The 14,633-nt window shown below is 37.5% G+C and overlaps 1 protein-coding gene across 3 annotated transcripts in view; it reads right to left on the reverse strand.

Moving 5' to 3' along the window:
• The window catches only part of LOC106882558 (uncharacterized), a 214,413-nt gene that overhangs the window by 180,479 nt on the left and 19,301 nt on the right, over positions 1 to 14,633 (reverse strand). The gene's annotated exons all lie outside the window — the stretch shown is intronic.

The following is a 14,633-nucleotide window of genomic DNA, read 5'->3' on the forward strand; positions in this document are numbered from 1 at the left end:
TGTGTGTAGGGTGAGCTTCCTCGCAGTTTCCGTCTATCAAATTTACCGCAAGGCATTACTTGGCCCGAAGCTTTTGTGGAAGATTCTTGCCTAAGATGCCGCGCGGTGGGACTGAACCCAAAACCATGAAATTGGTAATCTCAACTATTGCAAAACACACAGTGAATGAGGAAAGTTGTTTTCAGCGATATGCCCATTAGATAACTTAGAGCCACACACACACACATACACACACACACACACAACTGTACTTGCCATTCATAATTTACAAAAATATTATACATACATACACGCGCGCATACACGTGTGTGTGTATGAGTGTGAAGCGCGTGACCTAGTGGTTAATGTGTTGCACTCACTACCGCGAGATAGCGGTTTCGACTCCGAGATTGGCTGTACATTCTGTTCTTGAGCATAACACTTCGTTTCGTGTTGCAGCCGTCCACTCGATTGTGAATGGGTAATCCTGCAACGGACTGACATTCTATTCAACATTCGAATGCTAAAACAATGCGAGTCATACTGTGACCAACAGTGTATAAAAACATCCGGGCGATACCGTGATATATCTATCTATCTAGATCGTCCCTCAGGACGCCCCAAGTCTGTTTCCACACGTTTTCTGTACGCATCTCGATCTTCCATAATGGTCTTCAACTCCTGCACCCCTTCCATACCAGTATCCTCCAGCAAGTTATCGATATAGGTCGTCTTCCTCCTTCTTCTCCTGGTTCTTCCTTCCGTTGGTTGCCAGAGCACTATCTTGTTAGCGATTTCATCGGTACGTCTGATGCAGTGTCCACCTAACCTCATCCTTCTATACTTTATCTTCAATGTTACTTTTGGTAGTCCCTGGTATAAGTCGGCGTTTGTTGTATGACACTTCCAGGAGACACTGAGTGCCATTCTAAGCATCTTCATATAACAACCGTCCAACTGCTTCTTCGATGCTTTAGTGAGCGTCCATGTTTCAGCCCTGTATAGAACAGACTCCACTGTTGTCAAAAACAACCCCACTTTCAATTTCCTTGCTAACTTTAAACTCCATACCTTTCTCAATTTATGGCATGCGCTCCAGGTAAGAGCTTTCCTTGCTACGGTATCTTTTTCAGTTCTTTGTGTCCACTGCACCGAGGTATTTGAAATTTTCAGCTACCTTGAGTGACTTACCGTCTCTCACTTTCACTGACACAGGCATTTCGTGGTTGAATACTTGAAGCTCTGTTTTCCTTGCGTTACAGTACAATCCTACCTTCCCCGATTCCTGCTCTAATCTGCTCAGCACCTCCTGTTAGTAATGTCAAGTCATCAGCATAGTCTAAGTCAGTTACTGTTACTGCATGATGCCGTCTACTTCCTTGCCTATACAGTTTGAATCCCAGTTCTTCTTCCTTGCCCTAGTACGTCGAAACGCCGGTGTTAAAACGTAGGTAGCTGATGAAGTAGAATGTTCTCTATGTGGCTCGTGTGTTCTCGTCTACGTTTGTTTGCAATGTCCTGTACCCAGATATGCACCTATACATACAGGTGGATGTCGGTATGCACATACCTGTACGTATATATGCATATACTCATTTACTATTTGTTTATATATATATATATATATATATATATATATATATATATATATATATATATATATATATATATATATATATGGCGATAAACATTGCTTCTCAGTATAGTTAGAGATTTTCTAGCTAGCTAATTTGCTTGTTGCAAGATCAGTGATTGGGTGTCATTAAATTTCTATATATTGCGTGCTGGAGCGAACTGCTCTCTAGAGGATGATTATCCACTATTGAGGATGAGCTCAGATAGCTCAAAACTGTACAGTCTGGTGGTACCGTCGCTGGGAGTGGGTAGGAGTTCGCTCCCCTGCTTGTAATATATATTGGGAGCAGAATGCATCGAATAACCAGCTGGAGGAGGCGTCCTCTTGTGGTTAAAATGGTAACATCGTAATGGTAGCAATGTTTATTGCCATGTTGAAGTGGCGATAAACATTACTTCTCAGTATATGTAGTTACTGCTTTCATCTCTTGTAGAGATTTTGTAACCAGATATTTTACTTGTTTCATATATATATACACTCGCGCGCGTTTGTGTGTGTGTGTGTGTGTGTGTGTGTGTGAGTGTGAGTGTAATTAGTATAGAGTAGTTTGGGGTGGAGCATTGTGTACTGTTAAATAATATAAACATTTGTCATGCTCAAAACAATGCAAAATCTAGTACAAAAGGGAAAACAAAGCAACAGCTGAAGTTTTACTTCGTATTTCTTCAATATATCGGTGTTGGGGCGCCGTCCCCTCCTTAAATGTAAGATAAGATTTCAGTCGTTGCTTTGTTTCCGCTTTTGCATTTCAATTTTTCATAGTAAAGTCCCTACAACTACTGGTAAATGCCATGGTTGACACTCTCTAATCGTTGGTGGTTTTGTGATGCAGTTCACCGTAGCCACAACTTGTCTGGTCTTGGCTTCAACTCTACAAACTAACAAAACATTTGTGTATCAGATAAAGACTCGGCTGCTTATAACAGTGAACTTTACGAATTATACGTCAATCCATTGAGAGAGACACTACACTTTCATTGCACCCGATAGAAACAGCAACCAAATTTTTTTAAAGTTATATCTTAAAAGTAAAGAACCCCCCTTCAGTCATGAATGACCATGAGATTGCACCTAGAAAGTTATCTTTGAGAAGTCCGGGCAAGATTGCTTATGGAAGACCAGCAGTTGCCCATGCATACCAGCTTCCGCTCTCCACGCCACCGATGTTTTCCAAAGGAAAGGCAAAGGCCGATAGAGCTTGGAACTAGTGACACCGCAAACTCATTTCTACAGCTGAGAGAACTGGAGTAACGTGAAATAAAGTGTCTTGCTCAAGAGTACAACACACAGTCCGGTCTGGGAATCGAACTCACTACTTTATGATTGTGAGCCCGGTGCCCTAACCACTGAACCAAATGCCTTCACACCCGCTGTCTTAAAACATAAGCAAATAAATAAGAGACGTTGAATAACATTGTTCTAGATTCTGTGAGGCTGAAATAGCTGGAATGACTTTGATGAAGTCTCCTGAATCAAAGATGATCTTACAATATAGTACAAATACTTTGCAATATTTTTCCGACTGTTTACATTCTAGGTTCAAATCTCGTCGAGGTCAACTTTGCCGTTCATCCCTCTGAGATTGATAAAATAAGGTACCAGTCAAGTACTGAAATTGATGAAATCGTCTTACCCTCCTGCCTCCTCTCAAAATTGCTGGCCTTGTGCCTATATCAGAAACCATTTTGTAGCACAGATATCGTTAATGAAATGACAGAATCGTTAGAGCATCGAACAAAATATCTTGCTGTATTATACCTACTCATTTTTATAGTTCAAATCTAGCCGAGGTTAACTTTATCTTTCATCCGACTGGAATCGATGAAATAAAACACCATTCGAATATTGGAGTCGATTTAATTGATCAACCCATAACCTCCACCAAAAACAAAAATTCAGCCCTCGTAACTATATCAGAAACTGAAAAATAGTACAGAAAGTTGATAAGGGATCAAGTTAAACAACTTTCTATAAAGTATAGGTCGTTGACTAAGCCTGCAATAGTTGTGTTTTGGCTATTACCATTGGACAGCGTCAGGAACGCGTGTACGAACTGTTGACATCCAGAGGGAACGATAACACGACACCTTATTATTTTTATCATCTGCCACCGTCGCATATCGAGAGATACACAAATTATTTTTAAAGTAGTTACAAGGTCAAAACATAGTCGATTAAATTAATCTCAACATTGCACTGACATTTATTTCATCAACCTCGGGCAATGAGAAGGAGAGGGTAGCTTCGTAGTCCAACGACCTTCTACAAATAATTTCTTCAGATCACATCCTACCGTACTGTATAAGGCCAGGATGCATCAGATAATGTATTCCTTTTATTTACAGCTGGAATGTCTTAAACCATAGGCCTGCTTGACTTGGGGCTAAACCATAATAACAATAACAATCTCAGAAGGTTGAAAGTCAATTTTCACCTCTGAGCAATTTGAATTCAGAACGTAATGTCATTGAATAATGAAACATTTTGTTATTCGCAGCGTATTTTTGGTCATAATAAATATGTGCATGGAAATAAATAGCTGAAAAGAAAAGCTAAGGAAATTTGAGATATGACTCTGATAAATGCACTTTCGCTGTTCCAGCCTAGAAACCTACAAAACGGATTTGGAAAGTGATTTCGTCTTCAAATGTCACGTTTATCATTTTTACCATCCATTATCCAAATCTTTCCTAAAGACATGCATATCTCTCTCTCTCTTTCTTTCTCTCTTCATTTTCTTCAAGCAATACTTAAAGAATGAAATGGAAGTTTCATTACAAAGAAAACTCGAACGCAGCACTTGAAAGGTTAACCTTAATTCTTTTGCTTTAGTTACTGACAAAGCTTTTATGTAGTCGTTTGATCTATTAGAAAGAGCAGTTAAAGATTCCTCAAAATTATAGCCGACGGAAGGAACGCACTGGATAACATAATCCAAGACGCACTATCTGGAATAAAACCGGAATGGTTACAAGCGGAATGCACTTGATAACAAAAAGCTATGAGTATCAATTGTCCATCTTTGGTCTATCCTTTACAGCCGATCTGGTAGTTTGATTTAAGGTAGAGCATAAACAATTTGATTAGAATCTCGGTCTAGTGGGAATATTATTGGAAAAAAACTGGACACCTCCACAGTAAGACCTTGAGCGAATCATATCATAGCGAATCATATCATAGCGAATCATATCAGAGCAAATCATTTTATAGGATATGAGGTGATTAGACCAGTTGACCTGACTCATAACAGTCACCGAGAAATTGACTTTATCGAGTTCAATTCTGCACATGAAGTTATGTAATGATCAGTCTCAAAGAGTGCAACAAGAAATCTACTATGATGTTCCTCTCTGTAAACCAAGAATCCAGTACTGACACCTTACTGTTCACTCAGCCTTCTAGTACCTAGTGTTCTTTATCTTTTATTTTTTACTTGTCTCAGTCATTAGACTGCAGCCATGCTGGGGCACCGCCCTGAAGAATTTTAGCTGAATGAATCGACCCCAGTACTTTTTTTAAGCCTGGTATTTATCCTATCGATATTTTTTGCCGAACCGCTAAGTTACGGGGACGTTAACACACCAACACCAGTTGTCGGCCGATGGCGGGAGGACAAACACGGACACAAAGACACACACACATTGATATATATGTATATATATATATATATATATATATATATACATATGCTTACATACGACGGGCTTCTTTTAGTTTTCGTCTTTCAAATCCACTCACAAGACTTTGGTCGACCTGAGGCTATAGTAGAGGACACTTGCACAAGGTGCCACGCAGTGGGACTGAACCCGGAACCATGTGGTTGGGAAGCAAATGCCTTACCACATAGCAACACCTGCACATTTTTGTCATAGGTTTTCTCTTTCAAACATGGCACATCATCAAAGTTAGCTTTAAATCATCAATAATTTTCATGTACTATCACACACAAAGCTTATTAAATGCCTGATGGGTTGCATAAATCGTCTTATTGATTTATTGTTATGCCATGCCTCTATTACAAAACGAAACAGGATATTCCTGAACCTCGGCTCTGAGTAGATGACACGGTCCAGAATCTTTCTCTGCACTTCTACTTTATCTCTGCTGTTGTTTACAAAAGCTACTAAATCCTTGCCACCACCACCAATCTACTATATCGTGACATTCCTATTAAATATATATGATGCCTACATAATTTGTTACTGAAGACTCTCACACTACCTATCACTTATCACTACTCCTATCTGTTAGGTAAGTATGAAACCTGATCCCTTGAAATATTCTGTACCGGTGACGAAACTTTGAGTTATCAAAAGATTATCAGGAGATAAGCGTTTAAACTAGGTAGAACACTGTTCTACCTAGTTTAAACGAATGAATTTATCATGTGTATCAGCAATGACAGAATATAAGGACATTATTTCCCAATCTAATTAACAATCTTTCTAAATTCGACCTTCCCAAGCCAATACAGATGATTAACGCTCTTGCTTCTTCTTGTTCTACGCTTTTACTTCTTTCAGTCATTGGACAGCGGTTATTCTGGGACACTGAAAGGTGGCGAGCTGGCAGAAACGTTAGCACGCCGGGCGAAACGCTTAGCGGTATTTCGTCTGTCTTTACGTTGCGAGTTCAAATTCCGCCGAGATCGACTTTGCCTTTCATCCTTTCGGGGTCGATAACTTAAGTATCAGCTGCGTACTAGGGTCAATCTGATCGACTGGCCCCCTCCCAAAAAATTTCGGGCCTTGTGCCTAGAGTAGAAGAGATTCTGGGACACTGACTTGAAGTGCTTAACTGATCGAATCGACCACAGTACATATTGTTTCAATTATGGTACGAATTTTGCCGGACCGCTAAGTTAGAACGACAGGCACATACAAGCAAACGTGTATGTGTGTGTGTGTGTATGTGTGTGTGTGTGCGTGTGTGGTGAATCCACGGTGGCTTAGTGTTTTGAGTGCTGGTTTCGCTATTATAAGATTGTGAATTTCAATTCTCGTATCGGATAGCGCGATATGTTCTTAAGCAAGACATTTCATTTCACATTGTTTCAGTCAAATCAGTTGAATGTATATCCCAGCTGATTGCTCACGCAGTCCTCCCTCCCTCCGGTTATCATATTCTCGATTGTCTGCTGAATAAACGGTGTATGCAAGCGTGTATATACAGGTTTGGTATCAAAAACAATTGATCGAAAACAGTTCCTCTAAAAAATGCAATTGATGAAAGTAACTGTCACTCGAATCAAGAATTCATCAAACTGTAATCAAATTTTCAAAATACGGGAAACTGTTATTTTGTACCAATTTATTATTTTTTTAAATATTTACTTAATATTTTTTAAATACATAATGGGAAACTGCATAAGTATATTTATATTTAGACTACAAATACTGGTTTTTAGACAGCATACTTGTCTGACAGATAACTGCTCCGTTCTTTAAATTCAATAAAACAAATTATACTAATACACAGCGAGGATATAATCTTATTTTAATATTTGCTACATATTTCGATCAGTTGAAAATTCGATAAACAGCGATTTCGATTAAGCATTTTTCGGTCAGTTGTTTTTGATAAATTGTATTTCGATTACTTATTTTCTATCAACATTCTGCATACCATATGCCAGATAATAATTGTTTCTAATATAAGCAGGACTGAAATTTGGGGGAAGAGAGTCGGTCGATTAAATCGACTCTAGTATTTGACTGCTGTTTTATATTATTGACCCCGGAGGAATGAAAGATGAAGTTAATCCCAGCGAGACTTAAAATCAGAACGTAAAAAACCGCACCACACTCTGATAATTCTGACAATCCACAGCCCTTATCCGATATGTAATTTCTTTTAAATAAACTGCCTGGTCCAGGCGCAGTCTACTTAACTGTAAATAGATACCACATTTCACTGTTGCAAGTAACATTCCGTCGTACATCGTCAAAATAATCCTCCTTTTCATCATCCAGAGCAGTGTAAAAATTGGCTATTGTTTTGTTATGTATAACTGGCAACCCTGTGTTCAAATTCGTTCCGTGAATATAGCTTGTAATAGAATGGGTTCCGTCAAGCTGACTCATTCTAGATCATTAGATGAATATGAAGTTTTCGGCAGTTCTGCTTCAAACTAACATTTTATAGAACTCATTGCCATCACCATTATATGCATATATGTTCACTCACTTCGGGAGAAGATGAAACCATGTAGTTAAGATATTTCATATACTTCACCACGCCAATAATATTGTGTTTCGTACTTGAAAATTCCGCTCACCTAGCTACTATCCAGTTATTATTCTGTATGATCACTAGTGCGTGGATGGTGCGAGAAAATATGGTATGCGTATTCTAGAGAATGCTAAATGTGCATTTTATTGGTACCAAAAATAAATCCAAGTAGATATATTCGCTGTCATTGCAATTTTAATCAAGATTATATGGCCCAATATAACATAATGCCGTATGACATCATATAATATCTGTGGTGTGATATTACTCTAGTCTAGAATAGATATCTCTGGTGTACTTTTATCTAATCTGGTTGTACGGTAGTGTATTATAAGTATCATTATTATCAGTATTGATGCTAATTATGTTGAATGTAGTGGAAGGGGTTAGGCATGATATAGGCCCGGATTAAATGACTTACAACAATTACGTAAGTCCTTCTAAGATTGTTCAAATTTCGTCAGAGTTGTCTTCCCTTTTCAGAAGTCGTTTAAACAAGCACCAGTTATAAATCTACTAATGCAATAAATTATCAAAATCGGTGACCCTTTTCCTTTTTTATTTCTTCTTTTTTTAACCTGTTCACCATCTTTTCTTTCAGTCGTTGGACAGCAGCCTTGCAGAGTTTAGTCGAACAAATTGACTCGAGTATTTAGTTTTTTTGTTTTTAAGTATGGTACTTATTGTATCAGGCTCTTTTGCTAGGTAGACGTAAGCAAACCAACACTGGTTGTCAAGCGGTGAGGAGACAAATGCACACACACACACACACGTGTGTGTGTATACAACGTGCCTCCACACCGTTTCCGCCTACCAAATTTACTCACAGGGAATTCTTCGGCCCAGAGAACTACAGTAGAGGACACTTTCTCAATGTACCGCGCAATGGAACTGAACCTGAGACCAGGTAGCCGCAAAACGAACTTCTTAATCACACAACCGTATTTACATCCAATTTTTGAAAAATAATTAAGTACAGTGAAGTGAGTAGAAGGGCAAAAATCCGTAGAACACCGCCAGATTAAAATTCTATACAATATTTGTTTTCCTGATTTCTGAGTTCAAATCCAGTATGAATCGGCTTTACATTCTACCGAAAGTGGTAAAGGCATGATTGCTCCTCTTCCCTACAAAAGTGTAGTCAACCTCAAAAAAAATATTTTTAATAAGGTGAAATGATGGCAAAAATGCCTTGCCATATACTTAATTTTTAATCTCTTCTATATATTTGTTTCAATTCCACTGAGCTTTCCTTATGAGGTCAATAAAATAACCACTTGTTACTATATCGCTTTAACATGTCAGACTTGGTTGAGTGTACCTATAATCAAAGCATTTCAACCAAGGCCATAACACCGTTTTTTATATATCTAGTACTAAACAAGCCAATGTGGCTTTGTCTTTTTAAAAGAGTATAAGTGTGATTTGAGGAATATAGCTGCTGTTTTGAGCAGCCACGTACAGATTGACTCGTTAACTCAGAAAATAATCAATTATTATTCTATGAAGTAGATTAACTCGACCCTATCTCTCTTCTTCAAACCAGTGGCTTGATCAAAGATATTTTGGAGAGAAATAAGGAAATAGTTATTATTATCATTATTAAGACAGCAAGCTGGCAGAATCGTCGGTGCATTAGAGAAAATGCATAGCAGCATTTCTTCCTACTCTTTACGTTCAGAGTTCAAATACTGCCGAGATCAAGTTGCCTTTTCTTATTTCGGAGTCGATAAAATGAGTACCGGTAGAGCAGTGGAATTGATGTAACCGGCTGCTCTGATCCCTTCAAATTATTGGCTTTGAGACAAAATTAGAAACAAAAATATGTGAACATCGACCAAATATATGACTATAAGTTTATTTTATTGATTTCGGAGGGGTGAAAGGCAAAGCTGACTTCAACAGAATTTGAGCTCTGAATGTTGAGGATCATTACTCTGTTAGAACTCTTTTTTGTTTAGATTTCCAGTGGTACAGTATCTGTAAAAATAACCTAATCACAGCACTTTCTAATAAATAAATATAATAATAATAGCGATTATACACCGATATGTATACATTTCGGTAATACATATATATATATACAGGAGTGGCTGTGTGGTAAGTAGCTTGCTTACCAACCACATGGTCCCGGGTTTAGTCCCACTGCGTGGCATCTTGGGCAAGTGCCTTCTACTATAGCCTCGGGCCGACCAATGCCTTGTGAGTGGATTTGGTAGACGGAAACTGAAAGAAGCCTGTCGTATATATGTATATATATATGTATGTGTGTATGTGTTTGTATGTCTGTGTTTGTCCCCCCAACATCGCTTGACAACCGATGCTGGTGTGTTTATGTCCCCGTAACTTAGCGGTTCGGCAAAAGAGACCGAAAGAATAAGTACTAGGCTTCCAAAGAATAAGTCCTGAGGTCGATTTGCTCGACTAAAGGCGGTGCTCCAGCATGGCCACAGTCAAAAGACTGGAATAAGTAAAAGAGTAAAAGAGTATATGTATAACCGAAACAAACATCCCTTTCTATTACCCTCCCTAGCTAAGTTCAAACTTACCCTGCCTCTAAATCGCAGCTACTTTGCCGAAGTAATGAAACAAATTAGCCTGTTAGTTCAGCGACCTACTTTGAAGATGTGTAATTATACGTGTGTGTGTGTGTGTGAGAGAGAGAGAGAGAGAGAGAGGAGAATTATACATCAGCAATTTTGTTCAATAAAGACCTGACACATTCTCTCTCACTCTGACTGAGAATAGTAATTAAAGCTATATTGAACAACAAAGTTCCTGATACACAAGCAACTGAGTTTCCATGACTGAAATATCTTTTACCATAGTTATGTTTAAGTACGAGTAATCTGACAATACACAACATTCACAAAGTTTACTTTGAGCCAGAGAGAGAAGACCACTGCACAAGCACTTAACTTACAAGACATAACAGCAAACAATTCGGTAAAAATCTTAGGGAAAGAAACATAGGAAGAAACATGCATAGACCAACACCAGTTTCCTTGGAGTCTGATCTTGTATGTGTGTGTGTGTGTGTGTGTGCATCTATACGCATGTGTATATATATATATATATATATATATATATATATATGAATGTATATACACATAAAAGCATATATATATATACATATATATACATGTGTATATATGTACACACACAAATACACATATATACACACATACATATATAATTTCGCTTAGCCATAGCAATACTAAAAATTAGTTGTTAGACCTCAATATACTTATACTTTAGAGAAAAACACGATGAGAGAACATAGTATAATATCAATTAATGAATAACAGAAGAACAAGAGTTACGTAATCACTTTCATTAGTTTACAGCTGTTTCTGGTACAAGAATCAATGTCCTCAAGGCTGAATACTTGTGCAACATCATATATCTTCCTCGGAGCCATTAAAATGAAATGTACATTTATTTTGAAAGCAGTTAAATATACATATGCGTGTAGGTAGGTAGGTAGATGTCCCCGCAGGATAGCATTTCTTTTGGTATGTAAAAGAAATCATTTGGTCTTGTGCAGTTTTGTAGAGCAATGGGTAATGTGAAAATATATTACGATAACGTGATGCTTTGTGTGAGTTAATATGATATTCTCATAAGTAGAGTTGTGATGCTACTCCTTAACATTTAAATATAAGGTAACAACATATAGTTTGGCATCATATGATCTACTCTAGTGGTATGTTATGTTATGTTATTTCGCAATGCTAAATATATATTTAGCTGAGATTTACACACACGTGCTGTGTGTCATTTAAATTTTACGGTTACTGAGACGTTTTGACATAGTACAAATGAATACATGTTGTACTGTTGTGCTCTGCTATTTTGTAATGTAGTATGCTATGGCATTGTTTTGTGTTGCGTGGTAAAATGTGATACAGTGATTAATAAATAGCATATACGTAAGTAGTGTTTGTCTAAGAAGACTAAACCCCCGAAACCAACGACGTCGTTTCGAGTTTAGTTCTACTACATATCGCCTTGAGCAAGTATCTTCTACATATCTTCTATTCTTATCCCTGACCGACCGAATGCCCTGTGAGTGAATTTGGCGGACGGAAATTATGCGCAAGCCCATCGTATAAGGTGTCTAGTGTTGAAAGACCCGAAATGCCCTGGGACCCCAGAAACATCACTGACGATGCATCCCAGAGCATCCGCGAGATGTACCTTAAAACATGCAAATATATGTGTGTGTGTGTGTGTGTGTGTGTGTGTGTGTAGCTTTTTTATTAGAGCTACAAAAACATCACAAAAACTGTTACTCAGAATTTCACGTCTCCGTCCGTCGGACAGTTGTGATCAAGACTGAGTAACAATTTTTGCGATGTTTTTGTAACTTTAATAAAAAAAAAAGCATATTACTCTTCCCTCGGTATTCGAGTACTATTTTTCCCACCTTCTTTTGCATTTATGTGCTTACTCGTATATATATGTGTGTGTTTGTGTGTATGCGTGTGCCTGTCTTTCTGATTGCTTTTGTTACGCTCCCAGACGTTTGACAACCGGTACTGGTTCGTTTATGTAACTTAGCGGTTCAGTAAAAGAGACCGGATAGAATAAGTACCAGACTTTTAAAAAAGAAACAGAAGAAAAGTACAGGGGCCGATTTGTTCGATTAAAACCTTTCAAGACGTTGCCCCAGCATGGCCGCGGTCCAATAACTAAAACAAGTAAAAATAAATAAAAGACTTAAAAATATACCAACATGGTATACAATGTAGAAGAGCATTGTTTGTTAGGGTCTTTTATAATGTTCTTCGTTAAGTAGTTTAGGACATTGTTAATAAAACAAGTAAAAGGATTAGATAATAAAGGACTACTCTAGATAATAAGTTGCAACTATTAGCCATGCTCACCCGGCCACCACTACCACCTTATCATTGAGTAGCTTCAGCGGAGTATACTTTATTGCAATGTTGCAATCATGCAGGTCACATCTCCAGTCGGGATATACCATCCCCTCCTTTGTTCTCTCTTATCAGCCCCGGAGATCTTGAAAAAAGTATCACGCACACTGCCCTTTCTCTTTAAACTACACGAAAAATTATATACTGTTCTGGATAGTGTATCACGTAATACAACACTAAGTAAAAGTGATCAGTTAATTAAACAAGGGGCTGTTTACATGGGCACTCAGTGTGCTTAAAATAGCAGCCAAATCTCTGTGAAATTACGTCCAGCCATCTTAAACAAAAATAAACATGGATAATATGGTCATTAGATATATTAAATCTGATGAAAGATGGGATGGACACAGTAGGAAGCTGGAGGCATTTGACTATAGGTTTTGATGATCAAAATTGATAAGGGTTGAATAGAAACAACAGCTGACCAGTTTATCGATATCGCATGGAACATGCTTATATATATATATATGTAACATATATAACATGTCCATAACTTATTTTTGCAATTTGAAAAAATTCTTATAATTTATTGGAAAACATAAGCAAACAAATAACGTTTTATAAGAAACAGGAGAACGTGTACTCCATTGGTTGCATGCAACCTGCTGAGTTAACCTTTTTTCCTGATTTTTCTTTTTTTTTTCAGATTGTAAAAGTAATTTATAGACAGCCTGTGAGTGTGTATACACATACACACACAACTATAAATTTATGCGTATACAACATATTTACCGATAGATAGATATAAACTCGTATAATCGTATATGCATGCAGATAGAAATATATGCGCATACATATATAAAATTACACACACACAGACACCAGACACAGACTCTGTGTTTGTATGTGTGTGGGATGATATTCTAAAGATAGTATTTGACTTGACATCAATATGGCATCCGGTCGGCGGGCCTGGTCTGTTTGCCACACTTACAGACGATCAGATAAAATTATTTAAGTTGAACAATGCCAGCCAACAACACACAGCTGGTCTGTAATGTTGTTAGTAAACAAAGCTACGTATGGAATAAAAACTCTCTCTCACTCAACTCTTTTTTAAAACATCCCTGATTTTGGCATGTATGGCTATCAGAAACGATAGATATATTAGTACCAAGATATGCTTGTAGGTAAGAAAGATAGGTAGGTAGGAAGGTAGGTAGTTAGCTAGCTACGTAGCTAGGTTGGTAGGTCATTATTTTATTTTATTTATTTTATTTTTTATTTTTGGTTTTCTTTTCCTTAGTTGGTTCCAACCCTTGTGGAACAAATTCTGTCCTGGAAAACCGCCATGTTTCAGAAATATTCGTAGGAAAATACGCAAATAGATAGAGAGAGGGAGAAAGAGAGACACACAGATGCAGACAGATTTCATTGATTTAATATGTATACACGTGTAACACTAGATATAGACATGAACATACATAGATACGTGTGTGTGTGTGTGTGTGTGTGCATTTGTGCATATACAAACATGCATATATACTTTTCCATATATACATATATATATATATATATATATAATGATAATGATGTATGCACTATTACACAAACACAGGTGTGTGTGTATATATATATAGCCGTTTTAACGATGCGTCCTGCCCAGCTCTTCGAAACGCCGGTGTTAAAACGGGGGTAGCTGATGAAGTAGAATGTTCTCTATGGGGCTTGTGTGTTTTCTCGTCTACGTTTTGTTTGCAATGTCCTGTACCCAGATATGCACCTATACATACAGGTGGATGTCGGTACGCACATACCTGTACGTATATATGCCTATACTCATTTACTATTTGTTTATATATATACATATATATATATATATACATATATATATATATATACATATA

This window comes from Octopus bimaculoides, chromosome 6, assembly GCF_001194135.2.
Source record: "Octopus bimaculoides isolate UCB-OBI-ISO-001 chromosome 6, ASM119413v2, whole genome shotgun sequence".
NCBI lineage: Eukaryota > Metazoa > Mollusca > Cephalopoda > Octopoda > Octopodidae > Octopus > Octopus bimaculoides.